At 39.8% G+C, this 12,740-nt stretch overlaps 1 pseudogene; it reads left to right on the top strand.

Annotated features, from left to right (window-relative positions):
* The window catches only part of LOC127693704 (zinc finger protein 264-like), a 76,217-nt pseudogene that overhangs the window by 17,394 nt on the left and 46,083 nt on the right, over positions 1-12,740 (top strand).

Here is a 12,740-nt window from a genome sequence, read left to right as displayed (position 1 = left end):
ACACAGAATCTTTCCAGAACTAGGGGCCACTCCTCCTCTCTTCTTGTACCTCATTTGATGTGTGGATTATATTTTGGGTATTCCAGTTTTCTAGGTTATTATCGACTTATTAGTGAGTCCATACCACTAATTGATCCATTTGGAGTTGAGTTTATTACATGGAGATAAGGATTGATCAATTCACATTCTTCTGCTCGCTCCCCTCCAGTTGAATCAGCACCATTCGTTGAAAAGGTTATCTGTTTTCAATTGGATGTTTTCAGCTCCTTTGTCGAGGGTCAAGTGTCCATAAGTGTGTCGGTTCATTTCTGGATCTTCAATCCTGTTCCATTGATCTGCCTGCCTGTCACTGTACCTATACCATGCAGTTTCTTTAACACTATTGCACTGTAGTATTTCATGAGGTCAAGGATACTGTTTCCCCCAGAATTTCTTTTGTTGTTTAGAATTTTTTTTGCTATCCTGGGTTTTTTTTTTTATTCCAGATGAATTTGAGAATTGATCTTTCTATTTCTATGAAGAATTGAATTGGTATTTTGATGGGTATTACGTTGAATCTGTATATTGCTTTTGACAAAATGGCCATTTTAACTATATTAATCCTCCCGCTCCATGAGCATGGGAGGTTTTTCCATTTTTTGACGTCTTCTTCCATTTCCTTCTTCAGAGTCTTGAAGTTCTTGTCATACAGATCTTTCACATGTTTGGTAAGAGTCACCCCAAGGTACTCTATACTGTTTGTGGCTATTGTAAAGGGTGTCATTTCCCTAATTTCTTTCTCAGCCTGCTTATCCTTTGAGTATATGAAGCTACTGATTTGCTTGAGTTGATTTTATAACCTGCCCCTTTGCTGAAGTTGTTTATCAGCTGTAGGAGTTCTCTAGTGGAGGTTATTTTTTTGGGGGGGGGGTCACTTAGGTAGACTATCATATCATCTGCAAATAATGATAGTTTGACTTCTTCCTTTCCATTTTGTACATTTACATACCCAGCGTGTGTAAATGTTGTGCTAGTTAAATATGGCTGAGACACGTCACCAGTTTTATTACTGAATTTCAAATAGGTGTCCTATCTATCTCTGAGATTCTTCACTGGGGGAAATCTGGCAGCTGCTCTTCTCCTTAGCTACACTCCTCAGGACCTCAGTAGTATATTGTAGAAAGGTGGTTTTTTTAACCGGAGCCTGTACATTTACGATATCTTAACATACACATATTTGCTTTTTGTTTGTTTATATTGATTATTTTATTTCTTAATTTAGATAAGCTATATTTTTCTCTTTTGAGAACAAAACTATATCACATTTTTCTCCTTTTTCCTTACTCCACACCTTTGATGTACTGGTCTTAAACTCTTTCAAATTCATAACTTCATTTTCTTTGATTGTTGATACATATATATTATTCTTCAACTTGCTCAGTCTGTACCATGTTACTTTTAATTTATATTTTTTCCAGACTGATAATTTGAAATTAGATATCCTACTGTTGGGCTCATCTCCTGGAGAAATCTGTTTCTCCCACTCTCACAATTCTTTTGGTGTCTGTAATACTAAGGTTGAGATCTCATGAGTTTTTCTTCACATGTTAGCATGCCTATTGGAATTGCTTTTTTTTTAGTTGTGTTAGCAAGCCATTTTCATGGGTGTAGCATCTCTGACATCTCTAGGAGACAAAATCTAACAGCAAATTTCCTAGCCATCTGGACCTTGCTGGCTTTTTTCCCCTCTTACCACAATGATGCCTAAGCCTTATATGACTCTTTAGGGCAGCATTGTTGACCAAGTTAGTACATTTTCATTTAAACTATATACATGTCCCTTCCCCCCACAGCATTTAGCTGTGACCCTCCTGGCTGGCAACCCCCACCCTTCCCCAGGCGTTATCTCCAGCCTATTCAAGCTGCGGCATTCCTGGCCTACAGCCTCCACCCTTCCCCAGTCGTTATCTCCAGCCCTTGTTTCGTTGGGAACAATACAGCTGCTTTCACCTTAACTACCAAGGCTGCCTCAGCGCAGCTCCACCCGGAGACCAGCAGAAAACTGCGTGACTGAAAGCAGACAACCCGCCGAGAAGAAGATCCTATGAACTCGCAGCCATTTGGGGGGCAGGGTGGTTTTTCCAAAGATTATAAATATTGACTAAATGATAGTAAAGTCGGTCTCTATGGGCAACTGTCCTCTTGACTCATTTCTCTTTCGCACCCTTCCCGTTAACCTCAGAATTCTCTTCCAGGTATTCCGGTTTGTATGTGGCCGCTGGCAGCAACATATTGGCACCTGAACACGGACAGACCTGATATGGAAGAATTTCCTGAGGTGACCCTATCTGGCGAAGCTTTGCAGAAAAAGTGGAAAGAAGATGGTATCCGCACGGTAAGCAACATAGAAGGTAAATGCTAGCGCTAGTGTAAAATTTTATTCTTTGAAACTATTGTTGTGAGTGCAGAGGGATACGGTTTAGCAAGCAAAATTGTGCTGACCCGGCACAGTGGCTGCTTGGGGTAGAGAGATAGGGAAAAACGGGACAGGTTCACGCGGAACCTTGCATCCTAAGGCTGCTTCTGGCGAAAGGGAAAGGGTTTGACTCCCCACCCTAAGTTACAAAAATGCGGAGACAGTGCTGATGGGCTAATTGTAAAAAAGGCAGCTCATCCCAAAAAAAGAGCAGCTGAATCTCATGGGGAAGAATGGGCCCCTATCGAGCCATCTTCTCCGCCTATGACTTTGATGGCAGGAGACGAGATCCAGAGAAATATACAGGCAAAAGATAGAGCAAGAATCTTTGCCCGCTCAGGGTCTTGGGAAATAAGGACAAGGCACTAGAAGGGTTAAAAGCCCCCAGCCAAACCCTAACTCTAGTAGTCTGGGGCATTTTCAGTAATGGCCACTATCTTGCCTGCATCCCACGCCGATAAAATACAATAGCTTAATGATAATCCTGTGTGGGTTGATCAGTGGTCCTTATATAAAGAAAAAATGGAAGCCGCCTCTTTGCTAATGCAGGGACAATCTTTACTATTCCATTGCATCCTGAGGATTGCAAAAGATTTGCGTTCAGTGTTCCTTCTATTAACTTCATGGAACCTATGAAAAGATACCAATGGACAGTTCTTCCTCAGGGCATGGCTAACAGCCCGGCTTTATGTCAGAAGTTTGTGGCAAAGGCCATTCAGCCTGTAAGAAAAAAATGGCCAGATATTTACTTTATCCATTTCACAGATGATTTCCTAATTGCAGGAAAAAAATCCTCAGACCTTGCTTTTATGTTTTAAAGATTTACAGCAAGCTTTAGCTGCTAAAGGATTGCAAATAGCACCAGAGAAGGTGCAGACCCAGGATCCATATAATTATCTGGGTTTTAAACTTACAGACCAAGCAATTTTTCCCAGAAGATAATTATCTGCTGGGACAATTTAAAAACTTTAAATTATTTTCAGAAGTTATTGGATGACATTAACTGGCTTCGGCTATATTTAAAGCTTACTACAGGAGAATTACAACCTTTATTTGATATTCTAAAGGGGAATGCTGATCCTACATCCCCTAGATTATTAACTTCGGAAGGACTTTTGGCTTTACAGACAGTGGAGAAAGCTATTGAAAATCAATCTATTGCCTATAGAGATTATTCTTTACCTTTGCATCTGCTAATTTTTAATACGACTCACTCGCCTACAGGTTTATTATGGCAAAAGGCTTCTCTGATGTGGATTCATTTGAGGGTGTCTTCAAGGCATAATATCTGGCCATATTATGAGGCAGTATCCCAAGTAATTGTGCTTGGAAGAAAGCAGGTGCTAACTTATTTTGGCAAAGAACCAGATGTTATTATTCAGCCTTATAGTGTAGATCAAGATGCTTGGTTAAAACAGCATAGCACAGATTGGTTGCTTGCTCAAATAGGCTTTGAAGGGACTATAGGTAACCATTATCCTGAAGACAAATTGATAAAGTTTTAAAATATGCATGAGGTTGTATTTCCTAAAATGACATCTTTACAGCCATTGCATAATGCTCTTTTAATTTTCACAGACAGCTCTTCCAAAGGAAGAGCCGGATATCGTATTAATAATCAACAGGTGGTCATAGAGAACCCTCGGCATTCTGATCAGTTATCAGAGCTGACAGCGGTATTGTGTGTCTTTCAATCTATAGATAGTACTTTTAATCTCTTTACTGACAGTGCTTATGTTGCATTTTCTATACCACAATTAGAAACCTGTGGCGCATTTAATTTTAATACGCCATCTGGATCCTTGTTTTCACAAGTGCAAAGTATCATTCTTGCTAGGAAAAACCCCTTTTATATTGGCCATATACGAGCTCACTCACGTCTTCCTGGACCTTTGGCTCAGGGTAATGCGTGCATTGACAGGCTCTTATAGGAGAGGCTTTAGTTTTAAAACCTATAGAATTGGCTAGACGTGATCATGATAAATCATCTTTCTAGCCATACATTAAGACTCCGTCATAAGATCACAAAGGAACAAGCAAGAATGATTGTAAAACAATGCCCTAATTGTCTTAGTTTAGCACCAGTGCCCCACTTAGGGGTTAATCCACATGGCCTTATGCCCAATCAAATTTGGCAAATGGATGTAACTCACTATGCAGAATTTGGGAAATTAAAATGTATACATGTTTGCATTGATATGTGCTCGGGACTCCTTTTTGCCTCCCTGCATTCAGAAGAAGCCTCTAAAAATGTAATTGATCATTGTTTACAAGCTTTTAATACCATGGGATTACCCAAAGTCATTAAGACAGACAATGGACCAGCCTATTCTGGTAAGAACTTTATCTCATTTTTCAAGGAATTTAATATAAAACTTAAAACTGGAATTCCTTATAACCCAATGGGTCAAGGAATTGTAGAGCGTGCTCACCGCACCCTTAAAAACTGGCTTCTTAAAACAAAGAAGGGGAATCTATACCCCCCCCCAGGTCTCCCAAATCACAGCTTGCCTTTGTCTTATTTGTTTTAAATTTTCTCCAAACGGATGCTAAAGGTCAGTCTGCAGCAGACCGACATTGGCACCCAGCTACTTCCAATTCCTACGTCATGGTTAAGTGGGGGACCCTTTAACTAATACATGGAATGGTGCAGACCCCGTTTTAATCTGGGGGAGAGGGTCTGTCTGCATTTTTTCTCAAGGAGAAGATGGAGCACGCTGGCTGCCAGAGAGATTGGTTCGACAGGTAAACACACCCTAAAGCTGTTGGTAAGTATAATTAACTCAAAAGGCTTCCCCTAAGCCGCTTCCCACTTACTTGGGAAGAAAGGTTCCTTTATGTTCTTGCAATTAAGTTGCAAGCCAGGCCTCTTGCCTGAAGTCACAAATTTTCAATCAAATTAAACGTCTTGGGCCTTCCAATACTGACCAAACAGGTTTTTCCTCTTAATCTCCTTTTATATTTCAAGCAGATAACACTCAGAAGATAAGCTCCTCCGCAATGGCTGCCAGGATGAGGATGGGTGGTTATTATAGCCAGCCAGCTCATATTAACAGAGCATTTACTTTACCAGTGGATCCTCAAAAATGAGGCTGCATAGTTTTCGGAACTATGCATGTTTGTTAATATAACAAACATGGACATCAGTTTGAGGTGCGAGGCAAGGCACTGCAAGGGAAAAGGAAAAAATCCTGTCTCCGGATTTCCCTGAAAAGCACGTCAAGCTGCATGGGGGTTGACATTAAGAGACTGTCCTTAAATTAGTAAGACAGTCTATTTCCCCTCCCCTGAAAAAGATGTCATTAATGTTTAAGGGGGTTGGACCTCTGTTTTCCCTCACTGGTGAAAGCCCATCGTCCATTGGACGAATATACTTATATCCACTGAGTTGTAAAAAATTAATAATTAAGGGGGAATTGTCCCTTCCCCCCACAGCATTTAGCTGTGACCCTCCTGACTGGCAACCCCCACCCTTCCCCAGGCGTTATCTCCAGCCTATTCAAGCTGTGGCATTCCTGGCCTACAGCCTCCACCCTTCCCCTGTCGTTATCTCCAGCCCTTGTTCTGTTGGGAACAATACAGCCGCTTTCACCTTAACTACCAAGGCTGCCTCAGCGCAGCTCCACCCGGGAGACCAGAAGAAAACTGCGTGACTGAAAGCAGACAACCCGCCGAGAAGAAGATCCTATGAACTCACGGCCATTTGGGGGGCAGGGTGGTTTTTCCAAAGATTATAAATATTGGCTAAATGATAGTAAATTCAGTCTCTATGGGCAACTGTCCTCTTGACTCATTTCTCTTTCGCCCCCTTCCCGTTAACCTCAGAATTCTCTTCCAGGTATTTTGGTTCTTATGTGGCCGCTGGCAGCAACATATACATATATGTGTTATAGGTTGAAAGTTACATTTTGGTTACATAAGATATTTAGATATACTATTAGTTTCTCTTCCTTTCACTATACATACATACACACACACACACACACACACACACACACACATATATATATATATATCTCCACATCAAATCCCCCTTAATTAGAACTCACCATTGTTTTCACAAATTTGACTTCTGATTTGTCATACTCTAGCAATTTTATTAGCTTTAATTTAAAAGAATTTTATTTGGTCATCAAATAATGAAACATTTTAGAATATGTTTCTCTATACATTTAAATTCCTCTTCTGAGACAACACATCAGTATTTCTGGGGATTCTCATAAAATATAAAAAAAAAAGTATGAGTATTTTAAGCATACATTCAATAGATTCCATGCTCTATTTTTTCACTAGATAAAATTGTTTAAGGAATAAAATAGAAAAAGACTGAACAGATGGCTTAGAGGATAGTAGTGTTTATTGTTCCTCCAGAGGACCCAAGTACAATACCTGGGCCCCAAATTGAGCAGTTCATAAGCATCTGTATCAATTGTTACAGGGTTTTGAGGACTTTTGCCATCTTTATGATCCTTCACTCATGAATACACACTTATTTCCCACACTTCTTTCACTATGTAGTGAAATTTCAGAAATATCCAGGCCTTGTGGCACATTCCTTTAATCCCAGTATTCAGATGGCTGAAGCAGAAGGATCTTTATGAGTCCCAGGCCAACCTTAATTCCTTGTACATTTACATGCCATCCATGGTGTTATAGTATGGCCCTGTCTCAAAAACTTTTACCAAAGCAGAAAACCTAGATCATGTAATCATTCATATATATATATATATATATATATATATATATATATATATATATATATATATATGGCATAGAGTAAGGGTGAAAAGGTGATATAAGGATCAGACCTTAGAGCTCTTAAAGAAAATATTTATATTATGGATGCTTAACAAATAAGAAGTTAAGGGACAGAGGTTATATGCAATGTGAAGAGAATACATTTGCTGAACAATTAATTTATAAAAGTGTTCATAGTGTTTCTCAAATTGTTCACCATGATATGGCAAACATGAACTCATAGCAGCTGTAGTGACGCCCAAAAATGTCTGGCAATGATGGGGCATATGATCTCTAGTTTCCAGCCCATACAGGAGAGCTATTCCTGCTGGAGAAGGAAAATTATATTATTTTGGAGGATGGGATGGCTGTTAGGAAGTTTATGATAGAGTAAATGGCTCCATTCTCTTGCACATATGAGCAGCACTCACTGAATTTAGTGGGTTATTAAAAAAAGATATGAAGTTGTGAGGGGTCGATGTGTTAAGTACCATTACCCTCCCTGCTAACATCACCCACCTGAACCAGTTCAACTGTGTTTGTTTGCTAAAAGCACATCCCATGTGGGCTTGTTTCCTGTTGATAATTCCTCACTCAAGGAAAGGGTGAGTCTCTCATGTAGATGTCCAGTCACTCCTCCCAGCCATTTTTAAACAATTCTGCCCTAATTGGATACAGCTATGTGTTCTCAAGGAGGGGCTAGAGAATAGGTTGTAGAAGATGAGGGAAAGGTTTCATCATCTGAACAGTCATGGGAGGACGTATTCCACTTAGGATGAAGAATTTCCTTTGAAAATGCTGTTTTTGGACCCAGATTTCTATTGTCAGTACATCACCAGACCAATAATGTCCAGAAAGTTTTTGAAGAAATCAAACTTGGCTTGTTGGTGGTGGAGAAATAGTGCAGCAGTTAAGAATACTAGCTGCTCTTCCAGAGAACCTGGGATCAATTCCTAGCACCCACATAGCAGCTCAAAAGAATCTGTGATTCAAGTACCATGGTATCTGATATCCTCCTCTGGCCTCTTTGGGCACTGAATTTATGTGACGTACAGACATACATTTACACTCATATTCATACAATAAAAATGAAATAAAATCTCAACTCCCTACTCTAACCTTGGAAGGGGTAGATGTTGCTTATCTCTCACCTCCCCTGGTAAAAATTATTGTAAAAGGCAAGCACAGAGGATAAGTAGGAAAGTGAAAATATGGGTAGTGTCTTAGTTAGGGTTTTATTCATGTGTAAAGATACCATAACCAAGATAATTCAACCAGTGAATTATCAGGAGGCTAGCAGGAAGCAATCTTTGCCTACCCCAACAGTGACAAACTACCTCCAACAAGACAGCACCTCCTCCAAGGCCATACCTCCTATCACTGCCACTCCTTGTGCCAAGCGTATTCAAACCACCAAAAAGTAGATATGTTATAGTATACATAAGTGAATATATTTTATTATGTATCTATATGCACATTTCAAGATTAAAGAAACATTAAAAATAGTGCTTACTATATATTGAAATAGAAGAATTCAGAATAAGGAGCAAGTTCTATCTAATTCTGTGAAGAGAGCTGTCTTTGCAGTCTGTTTTCTCTTCTCAGTACTCAAGAGGTCCCCAGCACCACACCCCCAATGAGATCAGTGTCCTGAGTCAGGTCTTTTGTTTTTTTAGATATATGCATATGTATTTATTTGTTTGTGTGTACATATTATTTGCTTTATTTAAATTTCAAATGGTATCCCCTTTCTGAGTTATCCCTCCAAAATCCCACTATCCCATTCCCCCTCTCCCTGCTCATCCCCACCCCCAATTTCATGACTTGCATTTCCCTATTCTGGAGAATCGAGCCTTCACAGGACCAATGGCCTGGCCTTTCACTGATGTCTGAAATGGTCATTTTCTGCTACATATGTAGCAGGAGCCATGGTTCCCTCTATATGTACTCTTGGGTTGGTGGTTTAGTCCCTGGGAGCTCTGGGAGTACAGGTTGGTACATATTGTTGTTCCTCCTACAGGGCTGCAACCCTCTTCAGCTCCTTGGGTCCACGCTCTAGCTGTTCCATAAGGACCCTATGTTCATTCTATTGGTTGGCTGTGAGCCATGGGTGTTTTTATGCAATTTCCATTAAGGATCAAAGTGTTCACATTTTGGTCTTCCTTCATTGTGAGCTTCACATGGTCTGTGAGTTGTATCTTGGGTATTTCGAGCTTCTGGGCTATTATCTATTTTCAGCAAGTGTATAGCATGTGTGTTCATTTATGATTGGGTTACCTTATTCAGGATATTTTCTAGCTCCATCCATTTGCCTAAGAACTTCATGAATTCATTTTTTAATACCTGAATAGTACTTTTTATTAGATATTTGTATATCTAATAAAAGATATTTGTATATCTTTCCTGGATAGATTCACACCAAGGTATTTTGTATTATTTGTGACTATTGTCAAACAAATTATTATTTTTAACAAAAAAGAAGAGGGGAAATGAGGGAGTTGGGACTTTTCAGAATCCATAGTTGAGGCAGCAAGCAGACTAGAACCGGGGCACCCAGGACAAGCTTGAAGCAAGGTTGTGGTTGAGCCATTCCACAAACAGACCAGCCATAAAAGATAAGGGGCATGCCTGGGAAAACTTCTATGGGTCATACACTATCTGGACTTGAGTCTCCTGTCTCCTGTCCCTTGGATGCAGTTTACTAATGTCAAAGTGACCTTCCTGCTAACAAAATAAACCGCGCTCCTACATTGCTGACAGCCCGATCTGCACTTATGCCAAAAAAAAAAAAAAAAAAAAAAAACACCCTGAGCACCAGAATCCCCCGCCAATGTTTGAATCAGCAAATCATGTGTAACCGTGCCAAACCCCCCTGACAACTCCCCCTGACTTTTCCTATATAAACCCCTAACTTTTGAGCTGCAGGATCAACTCCACTCTCTCCTATGTGAGATATGTGTCGATCCAGAGCTCTGATAATAAACTACCTCATGCATTTGCATCAAGTCGGTCTCTTGTATTTCCTTGGGTGTACGCTATCCAGAGAATGGAGTGGGGGTCTCCCCCAAAGGAGGTCCTATGGTTGGTGCGTTGGCCCGGAAATTGGTGGCACCCAGGAACCTCGAGGCCCCTTGAAGGTAGGTCTGTGTGTGTGCGTGCCCGCGATGTTTTTGTTTTAAATGTCCTGAATGTTTGAGTGTGGCGCAGCTGTGTATGTGTCTTGGTTTCTGTTTTTTAACAGGAGTAGATGTGGAATCCTACTCCGTGGTCTGTTTGCAGCTGCTGCTGTGGGCCGTGAGGACCCCATGGTTACAGACGGAGACATCCTAGATTCCAGCAGGCTGCAAACCTGGAGGACGCTCCAAGGGTGAGAGACAGTCAGGGGGGCCTGACTGTGGTTTTCTGGAATGAAGGGGACGGAGTGCTCCTTTTACTGAGAAGGGAGTGAAGTAGAATCCCACCCTTCAGCTGATCTGGTTACTTGTCAGTTTTGTGTGTTTTTGCCTACAGTTTGACTACTAGATGGTGCCATGTTTTGTTTTTGTCTGTGTCACCATTGTCAAGTTCTGAGTAAAGCTTTTGGTTTTGCTTGCAAGCTTCTGGGGCTCAGAGATCCTGTCTGGTGCTGTGTGTTCGGCTGCTAGAGTTAAGACCGAGGGTGTCTGGAGGAAGCTGGACCTTGGAGAGAGCTAAATAAGGCTTTCCTACCTGCAGTTTGTGCATGAGCACCTGGTGTCTGGAGCAAATTGTGTGATTTTCCTTGCTCTGTGTTCTTGAATCTAGAGGCCTGACGGTGGCAAGGTCAGTCTGGCTATTTCTGTGGTATTGTTTTGTATTATGTTTTGTGTTCTTGGACAGACGATAATATTTTGACTTTGACTGAAAAACAACTTTCTCAAGCCGCCAAAATCAGGTCATGTGACTCAGAACAACTCAGAACAAAAGGACAGACAAAATATTTAGACTCTGACACTCCCTGAAAAATAAGCCTTAACAAGAAGCTCAATGTGGCAGGTGCTAGTATTATGGTACATTAAGTTGGTATAGATGGTTTATTTCGTTTATTTTAACTTGTTTAAATTAATATGATCAACATGATGTTAAACTTTGTGGTTATATTGTTCCTCTGGGAGTGAGGTCAAAGTAAGGGAGACCTCCGAAAGACTAGATTCTAAAATATTAAATGAAAAAACTGGCTTTGTGATACTAGAATCGTGTTTTGAGATTTACATTACAGAAAATAACACTCCTCTTCATATCAACATCCATGTTCAGATTGAAGAAATGGTCTTTCTAGAGAATATAAAAATGTTCAGATTTAAAACGGGGAGAAAATAAAATTAATTTCATTTGATAAAAATCTTTACAATTGTTATTAAGTTCAAAGCATAAGTTTTTATTTGATACAGGTTTTATTTTGATACAAAATCAAGGTTTTCATTGGTATATATACTAAATTTGAAAGTACAGGATTTACACCCAGTTCTTTGTTATTATTACCAAGCTGAGATGTTTAAGCCTGTGAGTTTAGCGCCAAATAAAAGTTTAAGGCTCTAAGTTTATTGTTAGGGTGTTTTCTAGGTTTTAATCAGAAATAGCTAAAGATAGTTTAACAGACAACAGTCCATATGACTTTACATAGATAGCTGGTTTTCAAAAATGTCAAAATCCATGGAATATAATGTTTAAGACTTAAAAGCTATGTTAAGCTTTCTATATATTTTTAGTTACTATTGGTCACTCTAAGATTTCTGATGGTATTGAAGACTGTTAGTCTCACAGACAGCTCAAGCTGTTTAATCCTGAGAAAGCTGATATAGATTTAAATAAATGATTTTCAGGTAACATAAAATTTAAAGCCAGGACATGAGTCAATTCTTACAATGTTAATTTTTAAGTTTTAATTCTTACAGTCTTTTAAGATAATGCAGATAAAAAGGTTCAGTTTAATTGACAGGGATAATAAACTAAGTGTTATGTCTATCTCATAGTTTATAATTTACAAAATAGTAATAATTATGCTCAATTGATATTTAGAGAAGACTCAGAGTGGACCAGAAGTCCTGAGACCACCTATCCTGATACCATGGTAGCTCTGTCACTTAGGGAATATTTCCCAAGAGACTAATTAATCTCTTTGAGACTGTTTTATTTGTAATACAGGAAGTCAAGGAAGTTACCTCCACAGATAAAAGGTAAGAGGCACCTGAAAGACAAACACCAGATTCCATTGGCAGGTTTCGAGGGCATGGCAGCCCACAAATTTGACCAAGATATGTAAGGTTAAGCAGGGACAAGATGACTCACCTGCAGCTTTTCTAGAGCAGCTCATAGAGGCATTCTGTCTGTATACATGCTATAAATCCAAAACCAAGGACTATAAAGCTTTTATATTATGACAATGGCTTTTATAGATGGGGCTAATAGAGATGCACTGAGAATGGGAACAGCCTAACTTGGGAGAAAAGGAATGTCGCAGAAGGACTGTGAATGTGGAGAGGGCATAGTGAAGGGATAGAACCTTTACAAGATGGTCTTTGAATATAGA

Source organism: Apodemus sylvaticus, chromosome 1, assembly GCF_947179515.1.
Source record: "Apodemus sylvaticus chromosome 1, mApoSyl1.1, whole genome shotgun sequence".
NCBI classification, from domain to species: domain Eukaryota; kingdom Metazoa; phylum Chordata; class Mammalia; order Rodentia; family Muridae; genus Apodemus; species Apodemus sylvaticus.
The sequence above is the reverse complement of the archived record's forward strand: the minus strand, read 5'-3'. Positions and strand labels throughout refer to the sequence as shown.